Here is a 26,986-nt window from a genome sequence, read left to right on the forward strand (position 1 = left end):
TAAAATGTTGGATCAAACAGCAACTACACCACTGTAAGTGGTAAGTGCAGAAAGGCCCCAATCAGGGCTTTTTTTTCCCAGCAGGAACTCGCCGGGACTCAGTTCTGGCACCTCTCAGATGGTCACCACTGCCATTATAAGAGAACAAGGGAGGCGTTCATGGCGAGTTCTGGCACCTCTTTTTCTAGAAAAATAGCACTGGCCCTAAAACTGCAGTATATTACAAAGGAACGTAGCTCAGTAACAGAGCACCAACCACAATCAGAAGGTCCCAGGTTCAGTACCCAGCATCTCTAGGTAGGTCTGGAAATCACTCCTACCTGAAACCTTGGAGAGTTGCTGCTGATCAATGTAGACAATACTGAACCAGATCGACCAATGGCCAGATTTGATATGAGACAACTTCTTCTGTTAGGAAAATGTGCTTGCAAAAATGTGGATATTCGGAGAAATCCACAGTAAAATGCTGAAAAATTAATTTGAGGACTTTAAAAATAAAAGCAATCTGATGCACGAAAATGATAAATCTAACTTAATTGGAAAAATGTTCAACTGATATTGACAGATTTGTCTGTTCCCAATGTTGAGGAAGCATTAACTATTAAAAATTGTAACATCTTCATACTATGACCCATATATACGGGTAATTTATTTAGAAACAGTAGAGAAATGTATTCAGGCCCTACATTTAGAAAACAGATCCCAAAGCTTATGTACATTGTGAAATTGGGATAAAGGTTTACATCTAATGCAAAACAATGCTCATTTGTAGTCAAACCCACAATTTAGAGACTTAGGAAAAATAGATCAGATGTATTTAAAATAAACATCAATAAGTGTTATTTTATTTTAAGGAATTGTATGGCTTTGTAGGCCTCTTGCCCCAAGGTGTTAGTCCAGTATTTTCAAACATTCCTTAGGATATATTTCATCAAATCCTAGAGTCCTACAAATCCTTTGGAAATCCTTTAGAGGATGTAGTTATTTATTTCTTTGAGAAATATCATAACTTCTGGAATCAAACCCTAAGAGCTTTCTGTTCAGAAAACAAAGAATATTTGGAGAAGATATTTTGTAAATCTGCAGGGTCTGGATGCACAAATATATAAGCAATGGTCCAGTCTTTCATAAATCTTCAACCCTGCCCAGTCTTAGTGCTGAGGACATACCTGGATGGTGATCCTTTCTTTTATACCCCAGAGCATTCTTCTGTATTGTAGCAAAGGCTAGGGTTGGTCCACCTGATGTTGACTATGCTAAGTCCTTCCTCTTCAGTCCAGTTCCTCAGTGGCTGGGAGAAGAGATATGATAGACCTTCAGTACCAGGGAGATTTTTTAAATCCTCAATTTTCTTTTTTACACTGTATATTAAATTGAAAGTCTCTTGTCAACACAAAATGGAACATTTTATATTCTCATTAAAGAAAATAAATTAATAAACATAGTCATGCTTTGAGTACACATTAGTTCTAAAGAGTATGACCTAGTCTGTATCCAGCCTGGTTCCTTCTGAACATTTCTGATTTACTGTTCCTTTCTGAATACAGTTAAAAGTATTCATTCACCCCCCAAAGTGTGAGGCATAACATATCATATGCTACAAAAGTCAGAGACTTTGTCAGCATCATGCTTTCCCCAGAACCTTTAAGTGTGTTTTCACCCTGGAGGTTTGAACAAAACTTTGGAGCTTTTGTGCCACATACAAATGTTGTCGATAAAACACATAGGAATCTTAAACTAATGTAGATTGTAGCCAGTACAGTTTTTCCATTTGCATTGTTTCACAGGGTTCACATGACATCCAATTACATTTTTTGTAACATTACATTTCATAACCATTCCATTTATTTATTTTATTTGTTTATTAAATTTATATGCCACCCTTTATCCAGGGATCACAGGGCAGTTTACAGTATAAAAACACTAAAATAAATACATTTATTTGGAAAATGAAATAGCATTAATGTAATCCGTGTGCAGATTGCTGAACTAAAGGATGGTATAGCAGTGTTAAATTTGAATGTTAAAAACTACAAGTGCTTTTGAAAGTTTTCTCTAATGCAGCACAGATTGCCAATGCATTAAAGGTGATACTAGTGATATCTAAGATATTCAAATTACTCAAAATACAATAAGACAAGTGAAAAAATGGGAATAATTTGAATTAGTTGGTGAAACTCACCTGATAAATGTGCCCTGATTACCATGGGGACATTTAGTCCCTGTCATTTTCTGTTGTTCTGGCTCGAATCCTTTTCAAGTGCAGTCAGACATGCAGCAACAGAATATTTTTTTTTCCATAAGCCACTGAAGCCAGTAGGAGTGTGAACAACTTTGATATGAGTGGGGAAAGGGTCAGTGACTGCTAAGCTCGAACAGCCTGATAAGAATATTAAATCTAACATTTATCCCCAATGAGTGTCTGATGAGCCATACCTTGCTCTGCTGACAGAGTTCACTAAAAACACATTATGATAATCACTGCAGTGTTCTAGCAAAAGCTGAGGGACCAGATCACAACAAAAGGGACGACCCCATTATGTTGTTCACCAGGCAAGTACATTATTAGAATGAAAGCTTTTTGCCTATTTACAAACAAGTCATTAGAATTGGTAATCATCATTCCAACAAATGTTTGTTGAAGAAAAATTAGTATTTTCCTTTCTCCACATCACTGATTCCCACTAGATTCTTCGCATTACTGTTAAGCAGTAACTGGTTATGAATACAATCTAGTCCTTTGAATACTTGGATTATATTTCCTGATTAAAATTACTCATTGCCTTGTTTCAGTTCAGTATTCATGTCACAGCATTAACATCCTGATATGAAATCATAATGTGGCCTTGGGATTTTATTTGGGTTTTTTTGGTTTGTTTCATTTCTATCTGCGGGAAAGGAAATAGGCTAGGTCACATCAGAGCCCATTTAGATTAATTATAATGACTCACTGATATGTGCCATGTTTATACAGTTGGGATTCAACACTCCTGGGACATGTTTCATTTGGTTCTCCCTGCTATGTAGGTAGAGGTGAATAAAAATAACAGCTCCTTTCCAGAGAATGGCAAAGGCTTATTGGCATAAGGAATTCAAGTAAGAAAGAACAGAACTTGACTACACCTTTTCTGACAGATTGAGATCACGACTACCTGGACCAACTTAAATTTTAACAACAAGTTATGTGTTGGTTTAGCTCAACCTCCTTGTTTTTCAACAGTGATGTTTACATAAGTTAACATATGAGCAATAATGCAGCCTCAGGACTGGAAATATATTTAACAGCCAGCATCTTTTAGAAGAAAATTATTTCAGATTCTAGATTTTAGCAGCAAATCATTAGCCTTTAGTAAGGGAAGCAATTTGGATTTTAGATATCTAGAGCCTAAGCTATGTAGGACAAAATTGACAGTGAAATAAAATATCTAAAATCTACTCAACATCATTTTTTACATACATACAAAGTATTTTAGAAATCTATATATTTTGCTTCTGTTCTTTCTGAAATATATTCTGACAACCCTGGCTTTTGCAAGCCACTCTGTAGTTTTAGCCCAGTGGAATGATTTCATTCTGCAGTCCACCCAAATGCAGCATGGTGGGATAGGGCAGTTTCAGCTACTCCTAACTTTTTTTTCTGGCTGATTGTGTTCAGTTTCTCCTTGTGCTGAATAGCCTTTTCCATATATACAGTTGGTTCATGCTACCTCAATTATTGCATCAGTTCAATATCTCTACTACCTAAAGCAGCCAGGATTAAATGCTGAAACACCACAGCCTCCAGAATCATTGTATGGAATGTCTCTCTATTCTTTTATTTGAGTTTGGATCAGGCCCAGGTAGGATGGAGCATGCAATGCAAATATCGTCTTGCTGCACCACTACAGAACTCATTACTCATGCATTATGCATTCAGGCATTATGTCAGCTCAGAGAATGGAAATTCAACAGAGAGGCCATTTTTCTTTCCGGTGTTTTCTGTTCCTTTTATTCAATACCATCAATACATTTCTCTTTTTTGGCTCGTTGCCTTTTAGCCAAAAGGCTAAACCTTCTGTCCTTTCTCTTTCTTCGACTACCTTGCAGTGGATGCCTAATGACATATGCTTGTTTTTATAGCTAATAGTTTATGCAGGGAGCAATAGGTTTGACTTCTCGACCCTTTTGCTGAATTCTTAGTATGCCTCAGTCATCACAATTAAATGTCTGAAGGGAGTGGGGAGCATACCCTGCCGCACTGGAGACTGAAAACAAGCAACTGCCTACCAAAAATCAAAAGGTAAATGTCTCATGGACAATCTCTGACACACAACCCCCCCCCCATATGTTGCTACAGGGAAATCACAGGTTGTAGATATTGAGACGAAATGTGGTATAAACAATAGAAAATTCTGGGGTTTTTTTCTTCAGGGGCAAGAAAGAGAAACTTTGTCCCTACAGGAAAGGTTCTCCTTAGTACTGTTTCTTCAGTCTTTCACAAGGAATATTATTTTAATATGGTGGTGGTAGTATATTATGCCCCAGCAATTTCTCATAAGAGTGCTACATTGGAGACGTAGATGAGCATCCCAAAGCAGCTGACAATGTGCCTACTCTTTCTGCTACAAAGGACAAAATCTGTGCACCTTATACCTTGTGGTAGGATGCTTCAGCACGATCCAAAGAAACCAGGGTATGAACTGTGGCGCATAGTTAATTTGCAAATGAAAGCCCCAACTGCAAGTGATGAGAAAGACCTGTGATTGGATTTTCCAATGCTTTCACTTTCAGTAAAAGGAGCCTCCCCCTACCTCTCATTTTAGATCTGGTACTTACTTATATAATTAAGAAGACTTGTAATTGTTTTTGAATTAACAGTGTGCAGTTCACTTGAACTGTTTTTCCTAATTAACTTGCTTGGTTGCACATGATTTGAATAATGAAGTTTAAGCCTTCCACTCCACCCCTCAGTCCCATTTCTCCAACTTGATTCTCTCCGTCCCCAAAATTGGTATTAGCTGTGGAGCAAGGGGTGGCGGCAGAGAGACAGGTATGCCATGGGTACTAACGTTTCCTCCCCTCCAACTAAAATCCCTCACCTGGAATGTATATGTGAGACATAACTGGGGTTAACCAGCACAATTGTATTAAAATATCAAAGATCTGAGAGTGAAATCAAGCTAGGAAACTGCAGGCAGCCTAAGATGGTGAAGGTATGAGGGAAACTTCCTGGCCCTTTACCTGACACCATCCCGGGTCAGGGCACAAGGTCTGATGATTCACTGATTTGGTATATTCATTGCCTTCTTACTTAAAATATAAGCCAATACATGGGCAGTTTGGGTGTGAGTGTGGGTGTGAGGGGGGCGGGAGGCCATTATCTTCTAACAATTCAAATAAAACTGCATGTATTTGCATCAAAACTTGTTGAACATAGGGGTTACTTTAAGTACCAATAAATTATCATGTGTGTATCCTGAGAAAGACACCTATAAACTACAGGAAAGATATTCTGATGATTTAAGAACTCCCTTTCTTTGAATGAGAATTACAGTGTCTGTTAGTGAGCAAGACAATTCCCAAATAAAATGCAACTTTATCCCAAAGTCAGTAGCTCTGCCCTAAACCTAATAAGATTATTTGTGTATAAACTTCTTAATTTGCTTCCCTATTTATCGGCTATTTCCACTGTTCCTATAACACTGCATTTCCACAGTTAATTCATCATGCTATAAAATAAATCAAAGCACTAAACAAGAAACATAAAATATTCTAACTTTCTATCACATCTGTTTAATGGAATATTTCAGTATCCTTAAGAGAATACGTTGTCTCTTTCACTGAGTTATAGAGAGCGCAAGAGAAAGATTGACCTAGTTCATAACTCCTTTTCCAAGGAAGTCAGCATCTAGAAGCTCATGAGCAAGGCAAATAAATAGGTGATGTTACCTGCTGCTCTCTGCCCCTCTCTGCCTCTGTATTCAGATATTCTACTTTTGTCTATGGAGGCTCCACTTGGCATTTAGCTAGATCAAACAAGAATGAGTTTCTGTAATCTTTTTTCAAGCACACCTCCATGATCTTCACACACTGAATGTTTGGAGACCAAGAGTGGGATTGCACATATCTCTGTTCCCCAGTTCATTCATTCATGCATTCATTCAATCAATCTAGAAGGTGCACACATGCTATGTGCGCAGGACGTTTTTCACATGGATGACCTTAACAGGGGGTTAGAGACATTCATGGAAGATACAGCTATCAAAAACTACTGCCTCCAGAACCAGAGGCTGCATGACTCTGTGTACCAGTTGCCAGGGAGAACAAGTGGATAGTGCTGCTGTGTTCATTTCCTTCTTGTGAGGTCCCATCAGCATCTGGTTGGCTGCTGTGAGAACAGGACACTGGACTAGATGGATCTTTCTTCAGATTCCGTAGAGCTTTACTTATGATGGATGTTTTAGGCCAACAAATATCTGAAGGGCCATAGGTTCCTCATTCGTTGTATAGAGTATCTGGATATTCTCTTTTCCTTTTAAATAGAGGGTTTCTGAACGAAACATTCAAGTACACTTTGTTCTGGTTTGCTAGATCCTTACTAGCTCACTTTCCCAGACAACATGTAGCCTTTTGAGCCAAGGTATTCATAAGGGGACACAGAAAATGACAGCAGAATACTGATCTCTGTCAACAAGCATCCTTTAGTGACTGCTGGCACAAAATATTAAAGCGAATTGTCAGCATATTCCTCTTCAGCTGATGGTAATCACTGGTCATATATACATGTAATAACTTTAGGGGTTGCTTGTGTTGGGATACTGCCAGGGAGATAGAGTCCATCTGAAGCTGCCAAGCTCGGTGCCGGACGATCCATCGACCTCCCGTAGTCACGCAGTATCAGCTATTTAGCGACACTAAGCCTCTGGCTTAGTGCACACTCTTAACAGCAGAATTCACACAGCAAGAAGTTGCACAGCATGAGAGCAGAACATGCATATTTACAGTTTATTTGGCGTTGGTCAGAACAAAAGAAGACATGACCGTCTGCTCCGACTGCTCAGGCAAAACAGACAAAAACGAAAGGAACATATAGCATAAACATCCTGTGAGACAGGAACTTACGCAGGCTGTGACACAAACATCCTGCTGCCGATTAAGGTGGAACGGAAATATCCTAACATCCTCCCCCTTTCCGTGTAACCTGTAGTACCTGTGGTTCAACCCAATTGCAACCTTTGTACGTAAACCTTAAGTTGTTCTCTGTTAACAACCTTAGACAACAGATCAGCAGGAATTTCATTTCCTGGCATGTAGGACACTTGAATGAGTCCTTTCTGAATACACTCTCTTGCTCGATGTAGCTTAATCTGCAAGTACTTGGTCCTTTGCTTGCAACTCTCCGAGTTCAGCAAAGCCAAACAAGATCTATTGTCTTGATACACTTGTATAGGACATTTCACAGAAACCCCAATGTCCTTAAACAGTTGCATCAACCATTCACAATCCATGAGTGAAAATGACAGAGCATTGAGTTCTGCTTCACAGGAACTTAGGCTAACTGTCGTCTGCTTTTTGCACAACCAGTCAAACAGGCAGTGGTTGTACATGTAGCATACTCCAGAAGTGCTTGTACCATCCGTGGTGTCACTTCCAAAACTTGCATCTGCAAAGATTTCAAGACCTCCAGTCTTCTGACTGGTGAACCTCAGCCTGTAGTGCATAGTCCCTTTCAAATACCGGGCTATGCGCTTCAGAGCTTTCCAATCCTGAACAGTAGGATTGTTAGCATGTCTGCTAAGCAGGTTAGTGCTTACAGCAATGTCAGGTCTTGAACATCTAGCAATGAAATTCAACTTGCCTAGAATGCATCTGTACAGCGTTGTGTCAGAAAACGCTTCAGCAGTACTGTCTACCTGGTAACCTGTCACCATCGGTGTGTCTGCTGGGTTTGCATCAACCAAATTCAACCTGGTTAATACATCAGCAATTTTCTGTGTTTGGTGTACCAGAAAATTACCTGCTTGGTCCCTCTCCACCTGCAGAGAAAGATAGTTGGATACCTCACCAAGATCCTTCATGTCAAAGTGCTCCTTCAGCTGAGCTAGGGTGCTTTGGTAGAAAGCCTGATTCTTCCAAAACATCAGAAGATCATCAACAAAACATAAACAATACAGTTTGTTTTGCCCCTCCTCCTTGACAAACACACACGGATCAGCTTTGCCCTGGTGAAAACCTAGAGAAAGCAACGTTTCAGTGAGTTTTGTGTTCCAACACCTGGCACTCTGCTTGAGACCATATAAGGATTTCCTCAGTTTACAGACCATTCCCTTCTGTATCTGCATCCCGTCAGGTGGAAGCATGTACAGCTCCTCCGCCAAAATCCCGTACAAAAAAGCTGTATTTATGTCATGATGGGAAACATGCAGTTTCTCCTCCGCAGCTATCTTGAGCATTAGCCGAATGCTCTCATATTTGACCGTGGGTGAGTAGGTCTCGTGGTAATCCTGCCCTGGTACCTGTGAAAAACCTCTGGCAACCAATCTGGCTTTGTGTCTGACAACCTTACCATTCTGGTCTGTCTTGGCCTTGAAGACCCATTTGCTGCCAACCAGTCTCATCCCTGGGACTACCGGTACCAGTTCCCAAGTTTGGTTCCTGCTCAAGGAATCAACTTCAGCCTTCATGGCATTTAGCCAAGGCTCAGCATCTTTAGAGGTTAACTCCTGGACCTCTTTGAAGCTTGAAGGTTCCCACACCTTCTCTGAGCTACTAAGAACAGCAGTTGCTGTCTTAGCAAACTCATCAGCAAATCTCTTTGGAGGTTTGCCTTTGGTCGCCCTTTCAGACCTGCGAACTAGACGCAAGTCTTCTGGACTCATCTCCTCCTTCTTAGGAGAAAAGTGACCAATGGTGAACAGTGGTTCTTCCAGTTCATTGTCAGACGCATCAGATGGTCTGACTGAGGCCTTTGCGCTCTTGTAGTCTGCTGTGTCATCACTGTCACTGACAGCAGCAGCAGCGCCGCCCACTGAACTGGAATCCGAACTCTGATCATCATCATCATCCTCAGTTTCCTCAGCTTTCTCAGCATGATCTGCTTTCTTCACATCACTTTCATCCTCCTCTGGGTAACTCTGGAAAATTCCCACATTTCCCCCCCACTTGGGATTGTACTCAACACTCCTTGTGAACTTTATGGATTTTGAGTTAGTCATCCATACTCTGTATGCACCTTTGTCGTACCCCATGAACAAACCATGTGCCCCACGCTTCCCAAGCTTGTTGCTTTGTGGGGTGTGTACCCACATGTCAGAACCAAAGATTCTCAAGTGCTTGACGTTAGGTTTCTTACCAAACATTTTCTCATAGGGAGTGCAGCCAATAGGTGATGACAGTCTGCGATTAAAAGAGTAAACAAAATTCGAGAGAGCCTCCCCCCAAAACTTCTCAGGGAGGTTGGCATCATGCAACAAGGTTTTTATTCCTTGCAGCAACGTTTGATTTGCTCTCTCCGCAAGCCCATTCATCCATGGCGATCTAGGCGTTGACAAGTCATGCTGGATTCCCTTCTCAGTCAGGAAAGCTTCAAACTGCTGAGAAGTGAACTCCCCGCCCCGATCAGTAAACAGACAGCCAATACGTTTACCATGAGCATTCTCCAACCAAGCACAGAATGCCTTGAACCTAGGAAATGCTTGCGATTTCTGCTCGAGCACAAACACATGAATGTACCTGGAAAAAGAATCAATTAGAACCATGAAGTACCTTGCTCCTCCCAAAGAGGGCGCTAGAGGACCTACCAGGTCTGCGTGAACTAGCTGGTAGGGTTTGGAAGCCTGCCTGCTAGACTCCTTGCCTTTTGGAGCAACCTTCACCTTGTTCTCTGCACAAGATACACATTTCATGTGAAATTTACAAGGTTTGATGTCCAAACCTTCAACCAACTCAGGCATCTTGGCTAGCGCTTGCCAAGAGAGGTGACAAAATCTTCGATGTGCATCATGAATGCATCCTGCATGAAGAACCTTGTTAGTTTGTGCAACACAACAAGTATCAGCATTAGATATAACAGCATTGTCCTCATAAGTTAGACAGAACAAACCATCCATCAACTTTGCATGCCACATGTCCTCTTTGCCTTTTCTGATGATACAGACAGTCCTCTTGAAGGAAACCTCAAAACCACGCCGAGTCAGCTGTGGTACACTAATCAAATTGTCCACAGCTCCTGGAACAAAAAGAACATTACTAATGGTAGTATGCAGACTTTCAAGTTTCACAGTCCCAACTCCTGTAGCTTGCAAAGTCCTTCCATCAGCCAGCTGGACCTCTCCATCTTGAGGTGTGAAGGAGACAAACAGATGGCGGTCTTTGGTGAGATGGCGCGTGGCCGCAGAGTCAACAATAAACCTGGCCTTCCCCTTCGAAGCAGATTTGCTGGCAAACAAAACCTTGTTTTCCACCAGCGTGGGCTTTTGCAGCTTGCCTTTAGCCTTTGGTGAAGCTGTGCCAGCAAACATAGCCTTATTTTCCACTGGCGAGGGCTTTTCACCCCCCTTCTGCTTCGGGCCATCTGCAGGCTTTTTCCTTTGTTTACATCTGGCCTTCCGGCCTCTGCAAAGTTGACCTTGGCTCCCATGGGAAACAGAGCTCTCAGCTGCCGACTCCTTGGCTCCCCCTGGAGGCTGGAATGCTGCCTGGGATGACATCACAGTCAGCTCCCCCTGCAGCTTGCAACCGGTGCCCTCGGCATCCTTGCATTCACTAGCATTCTGGGAAACAGCCAGGACCTCCGATGCATTCAAACACTGGGCTGGGATTATTGGCTGGTGGGCCTTTTTCAAAGCATCCCACATATCACATGCCGTGAGATTTCCAGCAAGCGTCTTTATTTCCTCCAGAGAGACGGATAAAACTATAATATCCACGGCCTTCAAATTCTGGCCCTGCCATTTCTCTGTCCGAGGAACTGGAGTGGCTTCTGATATAGTATGCCAGACTCCAAACTGACGCAGCAAACTCTCACACCATTTTGCCCAGGTCTCATAATTGTCCCGATTTAATTTTGGACACTCAGCAGCTTCAGAGGCTTGGAAAAACTCCATTCCACCTCTTAACATCAGCCGTGAGTCTTCTTCACTTCAGAGACTCCTTATCTTGGCTCTCATAAATCACGATGCCTGCTTGGCTCGGCTCCCAGGCCAATTAGGCCAGCCGGACATCAAAGACTCTTGCCGCGGCAAACAGAAAAGCCTCTTCTTTCGCTTTTCCCACACATACCTTTCAGCAGTCTGTCGCAGTCTTACTCTCCTGCAAGTGCCGTGAATCTGGGCCCGAAACCTGTTGTTGGGATACTGCCAGGGAGATAGAGTCCATCTGAAGCTGCCAAGCTCGGTGCCGGACGATCCATCGACCTCCCGTAGTCACGCAGTATCAGCTATTTAGCGACACTAAGCCTCTGGCTTAGTGCACACTCTTAACAGCAGAATTCACACAGCAAGAAGTTGCACAGCATGAGAGCAGAACATGCATATTTACAGTTTATTTGGCGTTGGTCAGAACAAAAGAAGACATGACCGTCTGCTCCGACTGCTCAGGCAAAACAGACAAAAACGAAAGGAACATATAGCATAAACATCCTGTGAGACAGGAACTTACGCAGGCTGTGACACAAACATCCTGCTGCCTTTTAAGGTGGAACGGAAATATCCTAACAGCTTGTGCGTAAGTTGCCGCCGCTCTGGGCTAGGTTGGCTGGTTAAACCATTTCTCGCTGGACAGCCATCCACTCCGTGGCTGTTCAGTCGCTGGCAGAATCCGTCAGTGGGCGTTTCTTAAACCTTTTCCAACATAAAAGTTGTTTGACGCCCAGTCTCCTCCTACTCTCCCTGCACGGAAGTCTTCTGCACAGGGAGGGCGTGGGTAGCGGAGGACCTGTGCTCTCCCCACTGGTGTCCAGTGAAGAGTCCCAGAGCCTGCTCTCTGCTTCCCGCATTGGCCCCCCTCTATCCCTGGTGTTGCGCTGATTTTCTTCCCCAACCGGAGACCTGCCTCTCTCCCTGCTTGGCCCCTCTCCAGCATCGCTGTGGAGCCTCGCCTCCTCCTCTAGTTCCGATGGCAGTTCCCTGACAATACATTCCCATACTTTTTCAATTCCTCTGGAAAGATTTTATGGTAGAAAACATCTGTGCTTTCTTTGACTTCTAATCTCTCCTTATTAAAACATGGATACACAACTCAGCAAGCTATTGTGAACTGTGTTTTACCCTGTTTACATCTCATGAGCCTAATGGGATAAGAAAAAGTAACTTTCTGTTTGGGCAAAACAAAAAGATGGGCTTCAAAATGCCGTGAGCAGTAAAACTACATATCTGAATCTAAAGTAGGTCAAGTCCAGATCTATCAGAGATCCAAAAAAGAGAGATTGCAGAGTCCCGATATTTAGCTAAAGTCTTTCTTTAAAACACAGAAATGTTTAAAATGTAGCTGGAAATTCTTTGGCTTTACATTTGGGGACATCTATTCTTTTTTTGGAGCCTTACCCAAGGCAAAGTAATCCAAGCAAGGCAGTTGACTTACACAAGATGTCAAGTTCTACAGAGTTTGTGTGCCAGAATGCTAGAAGATCTGACTTGTGCCCTTTCTCTAGGGAACAGATATGCTATGCTGAGCTGAAACAGGGGGTAGGTGCTGGATAGGTATAAGAAGGAAGGAAGCGAAAGGATTAACATTAGCATTCAAACAAATAACTCTGTGCATTGGTTCCAAGCAACAGATTGTTCCCCTCTTTTTTCAGTGGGGTCATTTTAGCTCCATCACATCTGTCAGTGTTTATGCTGAGCAAATAATAAAGAACAAAGGAAATGTAGACCCATCTGCAGTCAATTATTCCATGTTTTTCAGACCTATTCCATTTCTATAGGATCACCCACATGTTGTATAGCCAAAAACTAAATTATCATTACTAAGAATGCATTAACTCCAAAAGATCAGTTGCTCAGTTTACCATGGTCATACAATTTCAGACATGTGTAATAGCTTTGTATCTTCTCTATGAGATGGTGTCTTTAATTAAGGCAGTAGGAACTTTCACAGAAATGCCCAAGTGTTTCAAAAATTCTTACTCTGTACCAATGAAATACTAATAGTCATGCCATTTCTTTTATACCCTGAGTTAGCTTCGTAACAGCAATTTCTGCATCAATTTGGATCCTTTTTAGTCCTTGCACAGAGAATGACACAGAACAAAGAAATAGGAAAACAGTGCTAGGGCTGAAATAATTTTAAAAAATTGTGTTGGCTAGTTCACTAAGCTGGTGGAAAAGCCAAATATCCATTAACCTTTGATCTAAGGGACATCGGTGCACTATAACTTTAGTCATCTATGTCTATAAGCTTTAACTCATTAAACCACAAAAGTATTCTGAGATTACTGAATTTCATATGTATTCTTGGCTAAATGTGCACATATAGCTGCTATCAGGGAAGAAAAGGATACTTACTGCCCTTTGCTTAGCTTAAGTATCATTACGCCATGTGTTGGCCACAGCAAGATTTAGACCTCCATCATCAGCACCTATGTAATATGTGCAATCTGTGCTTTTCAGACTACCAGATAATTATTTCCCTTTGTCAGGCAAAGAGATATTTTACACTGCCATAAAAACCTTTATTCTCAGAAGATCAGTTTCACACACAAGGCAATAATCACAATCATTTTATTCTTTCAGTTCTATTAAGATTAAAAATATTACCAAGCTGCATAAACAGACTTTGCAGCACTCTCTATTTTCAGCCTAATTTACTTTTTAATTAGAAAGCAAAACAGTTCATCAGAAGAATGAGGTAATTTCTGGCCACAATAAAAAACATTTGGCATCTGTTTTGATAAAACTTTATACTAATATTGTCAGCACAGCAGCTCAAAAGTATGTTTTGGGCTAATACATCCTGCTTTCATACTACCATCATACGGCAATACTTGTACTTTTCTACAGCTGGGGCGAACAGGTCAGTAAGCTATTCGTTTCATAAACTGAACTTTAAAGATTATGCATGAAGATATGATATACTGAAACCCTTAAAAGCAGCAGTACAACAGACCAGTTCAATCTACAATTTACTGCTTTCGTTGAAATAGTTCCCACATTTTGTAGAATATATCAATAAATTACACTTTAAACTGAACAGCTGAACATGTAGCATTGGCAAGAGCATTCCAGACACTTGAGGAAAATCAACTGTACAGACTGAAACAGGTTTAATGGTTATGCCTCTTTCTAGGCTGTGTAGGTATTTTATTTCTGAGAGTGAGGCTGCTTCAGATCTTTAACAAAATTCTCACCAAAACTACAATGTTAACAGATCTGATCATGTGTCTATCCTCATATATATGGTGAAAACATGTGCACGCATATGCATGCATTCTTGGAAATACGGCACTAGGAATCTTTATTCTAGGGATGGCTTGCCACAATGGTTCCAACTACAAATTTAGAAATGTCAATACTGTCATGCTTACTTGGGGGAATTAACAAGAACCAACAAATGTCAACAGGAATATAAATGAAATGTATATTTAAACAAACTGTTGGGCAGTAGGTAAAATGGGTCAGCAGCTTATAATAGTAATATATAATAGTGCCAATATAATAGTAAAAAGGAACGCAGCAAGGCAGTTGGTTGTTACAAGTTACACAGGGTACTCAACTCATGTTGCTTTGACCATAAGCTTAAACAGTTCCTATCATGGACATAGAGACAGAGGCAGAGATATTGCCTTATGTGGAGTGGGTGCGGGTGCTACAGAACCTGTAGAATTATAGTGGAAGCTTAAATGCACTGGCAGGGGTGGGGAGCTCAAATGAAAATGACTGAAGTTGGAAGACAGTGAGGTTAGGGAAGTGAGAAATGCAGAGACAGGAGGGAGATGTGATATGCTAATAATTACCTGTCCAGAGAAAGACAGAGTAAAGCAAAAATATTTCCTTAATTTCACCATGACATGACTTCAGGGCTCCATGTAGCAAATTGGCTAAATTGGAGAAACTGAGAAAACTTGCAAGTTTCTTCTGTTTTTCTGAAAGAGTCCTGTAACCAAAACAAACAAGCCCTTGTAAGGAGCCCCTGAACCAAAGTCCAGTTTCTGCTCTAGGTTCCTTAGAACCCTCATACCGAGTTTCCTGTTGGGAAAAACACTGGCTTGTCCTTGCAAGGGTCTTGATTAACATGAAGAAAACAGAAAACATGGTTAAAGGGCATGGTGACAGGGAAGAAGAGGCAACAAAAAGGGATTTAGCTAAGTTGAAGATGTCTGGCTCCTGCAGGCATCTACATGGTATAATACTGTTACATACCATCCCACTCTCCAAGCAGGGAGACACTACAGGGCTTCCAGCACTTACCCAGGGTTTAGTTTCCTCAGGATGAAGGTCAGCAGAGGCTGTGCTGTTTTTAGGATATATGGTTTTATTTACACAAATATACAACCCAAGCATAGGATGGAGGGGCTCATAGCAGTAACACTCCCAAAGATATTGCTTCTCCATTAGTCACAGCTTTGGATCTAGCTTTGGATTGTGGGACGCGGGTGGCGCTGTGGGTAAAACCTCAGTGCCTAGGACTTGCCGATCATATGGTCGGCGGTTCGAATCCCCGCGGCGGGGTGAGCTCCTGTCTTTCGGTCCCAGCTCCTGCCCACCTAGCAGTTCGAAAGCACCCCTAAGTGCAAGTAGATAAATAGGTACCGCTTTATAGTGGGAAGGTAACTGGCGTTTCCGTGTGCTGCGCTGGTGCTGGCTCGCCAGAGCAGCTTCGTCACGCTGGCCATGTGACCCGGCCTCTTAAGTGAGATGGGCGCACAACCCTAGAGTCGGACACGACTGGCCCGTACGGGCAGGGGTACCTTTTACCTTGGATCTAGCACACAGCAAAACAGGTCTCTCTGTCTGAAGCTGCTAGCCTTTTGCTCTCTCTCACACAACTCTCTAGTCCAGCCCCACTTTGACCTGTGGTTCCCCATTACTTAGCTGTAGGTATTGCAACCTAGCTCATTCTCTGAGTTGCTGATCAGGGCACTTAAGTGGTCAGCTAAGACCAATGTCTTAGATAGAAACTTGTTTGACTGGTTCAGCAACCTCCTTTACTGGATTCTAACCCTCCTTGGATACAAGGCACCAATAACTGGAAGGGATTCAGGGCATCATCCAGACTGACACCCTCCCAACCTCACAAGAATGCCACTATTGTAATGTAGGTAACACCCCCAAAACAATGTGATAAAGCTATCTGCCCTCAAATATCAAGCTGGTCTCTTGCTTGTAGTCAAGGACATTTAGGGCACCCCCTGCTGGGAAATATAGTTGGAAGACGGGGAAACAAGAAGAGAAAGAAATGTTAAAGAGGAGGGTTGGCTGGAATATTCAAGACCAGTGTTTCCCAAAGTGGGTTTCTATCAGACAACTCTTATACTTCCTTATGTACCTGCAGAAAATAGATTTCTCCATACATATATTATTTTGTAAGATCTCTTTCAAAAGGTTATATAATATTCTATATTCAAAGTAGGATTTCTAAATAACCCTTTATTGGGATTCAGTGCCTGCACAACATCTGCTAAACATTCTAGGTCAGTGGAATATTATTTGATGAAGGGATTTTGAATTTCCAGAGCTAGAAGGTCTTTCCCCTGTCCTCAGCATATAGTTTTAAACTACTTTATCATTTTGTTGATATCACTAAAGCCTTTTATAATGGTCACATAAAAATGTAAATGTCATGTGTTCTATCTGTTTAAGAGAAAAGAAAATTTAGATTTGATGGATATAAGCACCTGTCTTTTGGGAAATGGGGCAACCCCCACAATTCCCTTTCACAAAGGTCACACAATTGCCATCTACTGTGAAAAGGTCATCACCAATGTGGCCCTCCAACACAGAATATATATATATATATACACACACACACACACACACACACACATTTCCATTCCAGAGTTCATTTCTCATTGCCAATATATAGGCCGAATTGCCTAACAGGTGCAGATTCTAAATACTTTTTACCACGATAAGTGGTTTTCTTCACAATTGTTTCCCCAATAACTGTGCATGAAAAGTCAGTTGTTGACTGAGTAAGTGTTTTATGCTTATTTCCTTAGGAAAGATATATATGGCACTAAACTCAAAATGAATATTCTGTGGCCTGAAAAACTATTGCTATCTTACTTGATGTGATACAATGCTGTCCAGTAGTAATAGGTATTTATCACTTTGAGAAAAGGTATTTATCACTTTGAGAAAAGAAGTGGGGTGGGCGGGCAGTAATCTCTACTTGCATTTAAACTGCAGCAAATATGGACTACAGCCACAAAAGTCCTCAATTTACACTAAATGTATATCTTCAAGTGTCAAATCTCTGCACTGCACTGCTCCATGAAATACAAATGTAATAGTTAAATGTCAAAAGAAAACACTAAATAGAAATACTGCCACTTCAGCAAGATAAGTAAATGGGTTCAGGCATGTTTTTGAAGTTAGTGAAGCAATAACTCCATGACCTAAAGCATTCAGTATCCCAGTCTGGTGAGCAGTCAACGTCTTCGACAGGAAGAAATGCGAAATTTGGAAAGCTGATGAGAAAAATGCACATGTTCATGCACTATCAGCACAAAGTTATTTAGCACAATTGCTCCTGTAATTGCAGTACATTGCGAATGTTCAGTGTTCAATGGTCCTCGAAACTCAAACTTCCAATTGGTTGATGATGGGTTGTGCTAGTAGTGAACACTGAACTGTGAAGTATTAAATTCTGGAATTTTCAACCTGAAATCTGTTCCCCACCTCCAAGTCTACTGTTCTTTTTCTGTCGGTGTGTATTGCTGTCCTCCCTTATCTTCTTTTACCTGAGGAATCTACAGTTAAATATGAGTTCCAGTGTCTAAACTCATATATCTGAACTGATGGCTGGAGTGCTTTTCACTTACATATTATACTAAAACCTTACAGAGCCTTATTCTTCATTACGGAAAGCATCTTATCCAACAGAAAAATCAGTGTTTATATAGGAGTAAATCAGGTGAAGACTACCCAAAATCTTAGTTTTACTGAAGCAGATGAACAATAAGAATAACTCCCTTACGGCTTGAATGACAGAACATATCATGTACAAAACACACAAAAATGCACACCCACCTTTTTTGCAGCATCATTTGTGATTGGGGGGGGGGAAACCTTCTAAGTAATATACTGGCACTGTGGAATATTATCTCAATTTATGGCTGCCAGCAGGCAAAAGCAAAAAGTGACTTAAAGGAAAAGCAGGCAAGCCCTCCACTACCTTGCAGTCATATCAGTAAGTGCATAATGGTATGTTATACTTCCATTGGTGAGTGGACGCATTTTGCAACACAACTAAATACAAAGCCTCAAAGACAAGGATAGCCTCAAATGAAAACAAAGTTCCATTTTCTGCAAATCAAATATATTTTGCTCCAGCTGACACATTTCAGTGGAAATACTCAAACTACCAAGAGCATGGGTAGGCAAACTAAGGCCCAGGGGCCGGATCTGGCCCAATCGCCTTCTTAATCCAGCCCACAGACGGTCTGGGAATCTGTGTTTTTACATGAGTAGTGTGTGTGATTTTAGGGACGCGGGTGGCACTGTGGGTAAAACCTCATTGCCTAGGACTTGCCGATTGTATGGTCGGCGGTTCGAATCCCTGCGGCGGGGTGAGCTCCCGTCGTTCGGTCCCAGCTCCTGCCCACCTAGCAGTTCAAAAGCACCCCTAAGTGCAAGTAGATAAATAGGTACTGCTTTAAAGCGGGAAGGTAAACGGCGTTTCCGTGCGCTGCGCTGGTGCTGGCTCGCCAGAGCAGCTTCGTCACGCTGGCCACGTGACCCGGAAGTGTCTTCGGACAGCGCTGGCTCCCGGCCTTTTAAGCGAGATGAGCACGCAACCCCCGAGTCGGTCACGACTGGCCCGTACGGGCAGGGGTACCTTTACCTTTACCTGTGTGTGATTTTATTTAAAATGCATCTCTAGGTTATTTGCAGGGCAAAGAATTGTGTTCATTTTCCCTCTTCAAAATATAGTCCGTCCCCCCACAAGGTCTGAGGGACAGTGGACCGGCCCCCTGCTGAAAAAGTTTGCTGACCCCTGACCATAGCTGTCAACCTTCACTTTTTTTGTGGGAAATTCCCTTATTCCAGAGCTGTTTCCCGCTGCTCCCTGCTGCTATCACGGATTGTTACATATCCCGTAGACTGTCCCCGGGACAGGTGAGGCTGCTGATCCCTTATTTTCGAGGCTGCTGATCCCTTATTTTCAAATCTGAAAGTTGACAGCTATGCCCCTGACCAAGAGGAATATGCCTGTTATTATGTCTGAAATACCAGTGTATTGCATGATGCTTAGGTTAGTGGCTTAATACAACTGAAAAATTTGAAATGTACTTAGTTCTTGCTAACCACATGCTCTTTATCCAAAAATTCACTTATCCGCACATTAAAAAATATGCCAAAACCTCACCATATGCTCCACAGATTCATTAAGCTGATCTGTCTACTTCCTTGAATATTTCTGCTTTGCTGGTTGGCAGCAGCCATTTTGAGGCATAAACCACAGAGAGAGGGAGGGAGATTGGACGAATCAGAGAGCAGGAGAGACTGGACAAATTAGGGATTAAAAGTTCAGAGAAATGAGGTTTTTTTTTACTTTGTCTCTCTTTTGCTGATTGGTTGTAGCCATTTCAGGAAGAAACCATGATTGAGGGTCCGAGTATGTTTAGCTTGGAAAAGAGGAAATTGAGAGTAGATATTTGAAGATGGCTGTCATATCTCAAAGGCTGTCACATAGAAGGTGGAGCAAACTTGTTTTCTCCCTGCTCTGGAGGACAGGGCCCAAAGCAATGGCTTCAAGTTACAAGAAAGGAGAATCTGATTAAACACCAGGAAGAACTTTCTTACGGTAAGAGATGTTTGACAGTGGTACAGACTCACTTGGAAGTGGGTAGACTCTTCTTCCTTGGAAGTTTTTAAGCAGAGTTTGGGTGGCCATGTGTCCTGCAGGGATGCTTTAGTTGAGATTCCTGCATTGCAGGGGGTTAAATGAGATGACCCTCAAGGTCCCTTCCAACTAGAGTTGGAATATTCTTTGATTCTATGATTCTAAGTACATGTCAAAAATAGTGATAAACCAACAAGTCCTGTTGGAGCAGAATTCCCATTAAATGTTTCCAATGGTTTCTTGCATATTAATGATCTTAGCATACTGAACATGCCTGGTTCTCTCTCTCCTTTCTTCTTCTTCTTTTTCTTCTTCAGTTTATATATTCTACTACTTTGTGAATACTGATCTTTATCCTTGTTTATTTTTGTATGATAGTGAAATCTTATCTATATGATACTGCTGTTTTTGTATAACTGTACTCTACAATTTATACCTGTGTATAAATAGATCCAGTTGGTGGAAGTGACTGGGGAACAGCATACAGAAATATATGGCTACCTAACTGGATCCTTTTGTGTTAATCACCTTTACCTGACTATTTTTAGAAATCCAATGCATCCATATTCTTGCCAACCACACTGTTGCAAACATATTTGGATGGACTGTTTTATACTACTAGCTCTCTCCACATATACAAATGTTTCATTTCCCTCTCAACTTTTTGTTATTGTTCCTGGTGACCAAGAGCAATTATTCCATTTAAATAGTATCATGGTATTTACTAGATAAATAGTATCATGGTATTTACCAGATAAGGGACGCGGGTGGCGCTGTGGGTAAAAGCCTCAGCGCCTAGGGCTTGCCGATCGAAAGGTCGGCGGTTCGAATCCCCGCGGTGGGGTGCACTCCCGTTGCTCGGTCCCAGCGCCTGCCAACCTAGCAGTTCGAAAGCACCCCCGGGTGCAAGTAGATAAATAGGGACCGCTTACTGGTGGGAAGGTAAACGGCGTTCCGTGTGCTGCGCTGGCTCGCCAGATGCAGCTTTCTCACGCTGGCCACGTGACCCGGAAGTGTCTCCGGACAGCGCTGGCCTCTGGCCTCTTAAGTGAGATGGGCGCACAACCCTAGAGTCTGTCAAGACTGGCCCGTACGGGCAGGGGTACCTTTACCTTTATTTACCAGATAATGGCAAAGAGTATTATATTCCTCTTACATTACATATCCTTCCTTTGCATGGTGCACGGCAGTAATGGAGACAAATTAATGCTATCCTTTTACTGACAATGACAAGGCTAGCTTTATTATTATTATTTATTTATTTAATTTATATACTGCCCTATACCCAGAGGTCTCAGGGAAGTTCACAGAATAAAATCAAAATATAAAACTACAAAATACACAATCAAAATAAAAACAACAACCCAATAAGCCCCTCCCCCCAAAAAAACCCTACCACATTTTAAAAGGGCAAGTGTGTGGATCTGGTCTGCGACTACTCGCTCCAGAATCTTGCTCAGGAAAGGGAGATTAGCCTTGTTTCTATAGTTTATTGTTCTAGTGTTATTTTGAAGTATCATAGAGACAAAGAAAAAGTAAAATTAAATTTGAAAATTGAGTCAACACAACAAATATGAAATAAAGAAAAGGTAGGAATTTAAATCTAAAAGGCCATAATACAGTGCACCAGGTAAACACTTAAATTCAATTGAATTCAAAGGAGTTTTAAGCATGGCTAACCCCATGCTAGATTGTGGCATTTATCTATATTTAATGTGAAGCAAATAGGATAGCAAGCTGCACTGGTAAGTGGGTCAATACTATTTAAAAATATGACTTGTTGGTTGTGAATTTTTACAGGGCTAAGAGTTATATCTTTTAAGCTCTAGCATTTATTTTGACATAAAATGGGAGTTGCTGGGTAAAATATCAACAGTAGTCAGGACAGGAACCTGAGAGAACTACTGCTGATAAGAGTGGACTGTCCTAAGCATTGGTCTATCTTCCCCAGTCTGAGTATAAAATATATCCTCCTATATACATCAAAATGTATGGCTGTCGTTGCACAGTCCCCACTGAAGGATTTGTAGTGAGTGCTGTATCACAATCCTGGATTTGCATAATGCCAGGGTGGGATTCAAAAGCAAAAGAGAAGGCAGGTTATACAAAACCAGTGGCCATGGCATTGGAGCCAAAAGGGAGTGACAATGAGAGCGGGGAAGTGGTGGTTTAAAGGAACAGCAGAAATTTGAGTAATGCAGGGATGGATCTTAGCATGTGACGGGTGGCTTTAATGACAGAGGTTTGAGTAAAGTACTGTGAGGTATTTGAGGATTCTGCATATTTCTCTGTCATATATGAGGCAGCTGAGAATTGGAAGATGGAGACCTCAGTACAGTGAGAGGTGAGAGACACTGAAAGGGAGGGAAAGTGGCTGTTTTCAACAGCAGTAGTTTGAATAAAGCAGGTGTGGAAGGACACAGAGGCAAATGGTGGTTTTAAACCACAACAGAGGTTCCCAAGAACCTCCCAAGCCACTAATCTTTCACTTCACCTTTTTTTTAGCTATTAAGAGTTCCAGAAACTTGCATGCCTTGCTGGTGTGCTTGAGGCCTCTGCTCCCAAACCAGAATTGATATTCCTGTATGTAAATGAACTCTTTGCATTAGTTTTTCTGACATGGGCTTTGTCATTCCAAATTTCCACTCTGGCTTTATCCATTTACTTCCAAAACTATGTGAAGATCAGTCTCGCTTCTATTAGCAAGAAACCAGTTAGTTATTCCCTTTAACCATCCAAATTTTGACCATCCCAGGTGTTCAAGATTACCATGGTGGGAACTGGTGCATCTTTGTGGGTAATCAGTTGGATTTCTTCAATTTACTGACACCAGACAATTGCCACTTTAGGAGAATTCTACCATAAGTGGAATCATGTGCCATTTTCGGGGTCCACATCTCCAGGATTTTTGTGAAAATATCCAGGAAGTGAAATATGCCAGCAAGATTCCTTCATATATATATATATATATATATATATATATATATATATATATATTCAAAATCAGTAGTTAGTTCTGAGAGACACACAAATTCAATTTCTTGGCCTTCTTCACTTGGAGAAATGTAGCCTTTATGTAGATTCTGCATATTATCACATGGAGATGTATTCCTATGTATTCCTGAGGTCGGCAAAACACTTATTGTGGTCTACCTGATTATAGGCTGGGTGTGGGTGGTGTGCCAACTGGAAACACTGACAGGTGCTGCTATCTTAGCTGGGTCTTCCGCATATCTCCAGATATGTGCAAAAGTCTAAAGGAAAGTTAATGGACTTCATTATTTTTGGTCTCCTACTCCATTGGTCAATTCACCTCAAGAGCAGCCAATGTGAACCAGCAGTAGCATAGCACAAGGTGGTGGGAAGCAGTGCACTTCTTGTGATGGTACTCATCTCATGTATAGGGTATTGTCACCTCATTTTTACTGCCAAAGGCAGCCATTTTGTGCTGGCGTGCACAGCACTTTTATCAATATATGCATCAGCACCTCATCTCTTACTGAGAAAAAAATCCCTGAGGACAAGATTTTTCAAATCATTTAAAAACAACAACAACAACACCATTATAGCTGTCGCCAGCTTTTTCTAGAAATCTGGTGACCTGACCAAACATCTGCATTCAGGCAGCTGGCTGCGTTTGCCTGTGACTTCAGGTGAAGAGGAGAACTGAGTCCAAGTCAGAACTCTGCAGCTCAGACATGCTGTATTGCTGTTCAGCTCCTCATAATAACCTAGATCTAGGTGGGCATGTGTGTCTAGACAAGCTTCTAGGGACTGTGGTGAGCGGATGGAATAAGCAAGAAACATCCAGGATGCAAGTGTGTAATTAGCAGGAGAGAAGTAAGTGCTCAGTGGATGCATTTCATGGCAGAAGAGGTAGGGCAAGTGGGAATGACCCTCACCCTTTCAGCTCTGGGAATATAAATGGATGAATGAGACAGAATGAGCCAAGCTTGCAGTTCTGTTCTCTAAACAGTTGTATAGTCGGCTACGTTCACAGGTTTGGATACATATCTACAAGTTGTATGTGCATTTTGCGGGACTGGGCAAATGAATGGGCTTCTCAATGGATCTTGGATCTCCGAGTTTGTTTTTTAAAGTGTAGATTCTGCAAGTCCGAAGTCCGTCTGCCCTTGATGCATTGTGTTACCTGCTCCACCCCTCCCACAACTATTCTTCAGACTTTTCAGGGAATTGCTTTAGCATCCGAGCATAAGGCTTTTATTTAAACTGGACGCACATGGACTGGAAAAGGAACTGTTCCAAAACGTTTAGGTTCAAATTTGAATTAGCTGTTAACCTTCAATGACTCCGTCTTCAATTTATACGGAAAGAGTTTGCCAGCAATACCATCTTCTCTAACCTTTTGTGCTGCTCTTTGAGGCAATTCTGTGGCAAAAGGCTTCTTGAAGTCCAAGTAGATTATGTCTGTTGCTTCATTTCTGTCAGTTGTCATTGTCACTTCCTTGAAGAAGTTAATCAGATTTGTTCAGCTTGACCTCCACTTCAAATGGCTTTGACCTGTCTAAGTCTGTACCTGTTAAAATGTTCTCAAGTTTTGTCCTTACCCAATGATTCTGAAACCTTCTTACGTACTTTGATCCCATTCTAAATATAGATGTCATGTATGCTACCTTCATGTTCCTAGCCTATTACGCTTATTATCATATCAGCAGGGAATTAAATGTCTCTGCCATTGTTTCCTTCATTTCATATTTTCATATTAAGGAAACAAGAACATTAGTTTTTCAACATGTCATTGTTGTTGTTGCTGTTATTTATTAAATTTGTATACCACCCTTCACCCAATGATCCCAAGCTAGTTCACAACAGAAAAATACAAAATGAAAATACAAAATACGTTTTTAAAAACCCCCAATAACCCTCACCATACTCTCTTTTTTTCCCTTCCAACTTCAACACTTTTTCATTTTCCTCTGAAGGTGCTTCTCTCATGTACTTTTTTTACCCATGTTTCCACTGCCTTTAAATGAAAACAAATTGAAGCCATACCTCACCAACATTTCTTGATGTTCATATATATGCTGCAGTAAGCTTTTGCCAGTCAAAAGTTCATATCTTCAGCTATTGCAAATGGCTTTTCCCCTTGGATCTTGGAAGTATTTGAAGCAATCTAGGATAATTGCTTCAGTCACCAGTGAATACAATCATTGATTGTTGTTTTTCCAAATATGTTTAGAAACCATTATACTTTTTCTTAATAAAATAATAAGAGTGAAGCCTTATGCTGCATTTAAACTTGTTGGAGAGTGTTATAATACAGACTACTAGCTCCCTGTACCTGGACATCTTGAAGTTACACTGTTGTATTGGCAAGCTTACCCACCCATCAGCAAAGGGGCCATAAATGCTTGGGAATATGTCAGGGGAGGAGTGGGATTTAGTCAGTTCTGAAGCTTTCGAAAACATCAGTGGAGATTCAGAAAAAAAGGTGGGTCCCACAATACAGAATACCATAAAGCGTGTTCTCCATCATGGAGAGCACGTGTTGCGGTGGGGTCTGCTGAGCCACCCCTCTGTTACCAGGCAGGGTCTCTAAAGATGGCCTGGGGCAGTGATTGGTTCACTGGGTTGCTGGGGTAAAAGTTATGTTGCAATTTTGGTGGGAGGGGTAAAATGTTTAAATACTCTGCACGCAGCCTGGAGCTTTCTCTTTGGATCACCCGCCCACCCGCCCTTGAGTAAGGGGTTGTTGCATTGACCTTGCTATGTCTGTCATGGGGTCGTCTGCCGTTGGGGCAGGGGCTTGGTAGGAATTTTGTCCATCTGGCTGATTGGCTGGGCCATTTGGTTTTTGCCTACTGCGTAGCAAATCGTCACAACCTGTAAGGTTGTGGTTAGGCATTGGTTATAAATTGGTGGAGGAGGGGTTAGGATAGGCTGGGCCTGCCCCTCCATGGTTGCTGTGGAAAGGGAATTCCGTTAAAGGAATCCTGGGGCTTGCCATCTTTTCGTCCAATCCCTGGAATGGGACTAGGGCCGGCAAGCCTTCGGGGAGCATGCGGATGAGAATTGAGGGTCTGTGACTCAGCTCCATTTCTCCCCGACTTGTTTTCCCGCAATGTCTTTCGGTGGTGCCCGGAAGTCAGTTCTGTCCCCAGGCGGGGGGACAGATAGTCTTAACCAATGCCTAAACAACCACTCACGGTTTTGTATTTTAATAAAGTTGTGGCCAAAATTATGCCAAAAACCTTAAACAAAAATTAAGTGTGCGTTGTGAGTTATTTGGGGGGTGGCTTGGGGACCTCAACACGCAATAGCAGGGCCAGATTTAGGTTTGATGAGGCCCTAAGCTACTGAAGGTAATGGGGCCCTTTATATGTCCAGCTATCCTTTGTGTCGACAACAAATTGCTGCTGTTTTTTGTGTTGGATATATGCTATAGGGTAATCTATGGACCTAATAGGTATCTAAAGCCATTTGCACATAACAAAATATGTATTTTATCAAAGCTGCTATATGTATGTTTTATTTTATTTGTTTTTTATCTTATATTTTGGAAATGTACATCCAGGTTCTTTCCCCCTTTAATTTTTTTGGGGCCCCCCAAGAGAGTGGGGCCCTAAGCTATAGCTTGTTTAGCTTATACATAAATCCAGCACTGCGTAATAGACAAAAGCCAGGGTAAAGAGGTGTTTCTTCAGCTATGCAATGAAGATGCTAGAGGAACCACTGTCAGGAGGGAGTTCCATGAGTTAGGGGCACCAGAGAAAGCCCTCTCCTAGGCTACTATCCCTTGCATTTCTGTGGGTGGTGAAACTACTCGCATAGTGGTTCCTTCCTTCACACTCTTATACAATAAATGGAGTGAAGCAACTTGCTTAGTTTGCATGGAAGAAGGAAGAAATAAAAGAGATGAAGGCAGAAGGAGAAGCAAAAGAGGGTTCTAAATGCTAATCCCTGTGGGTCATAAAGCTTTTACTCTCCACCTTCTATTCCTCCTCTCTACAACATTTCCTTCTCTCCTCACAGGAATGAGTGA

The 26,986-nt window shown here is 41.7% G+C and overlaps 1 protein-coding gene and 1 long non-coding RNA gene across 3 annotated transcripts in view; one reads left to right on the forward strand and one right to left on the reverse strand.

The window, feature by feature from the left end:
- LOC310761615 (uncharacterized protein) overlaps positions 1-26,986 on the reverse strand; it is a 123,015-nt gene that overhangs the window by 9,587 nt on the left and 86,442 nt on the right. The gene's annotated exons all lie outside the window — the stretch shown is intronic.
- Positions 19,512-26,986, forward strand: part of LOC310761651 — a 47,263-nt gene continuing 39,788 nt past the window's right edge. For both annotated transcript variants that reach the window (XR_014547632.1, XR_014547633.1), the window contains exon 1: positions 19,512-19,944. This is a non-coding gene — a long non-coding RNA (uncharacterized lncRNA). The remainder of the gene's footprint in view (positions 19,945-26,986) is intronic.

This window comes from Podarcis filfolensis (genome assembly GCF_964270895.1).
Source record: "Podarcis filfolensis genome assembly, chromosome: 4".
Taxonomy (NCBI): Eukaryota; Metazoa; Chordata; class Lepidosauria; order Squamata; family Lacertidae; genus Podarcis; species Podarcis filfolensis.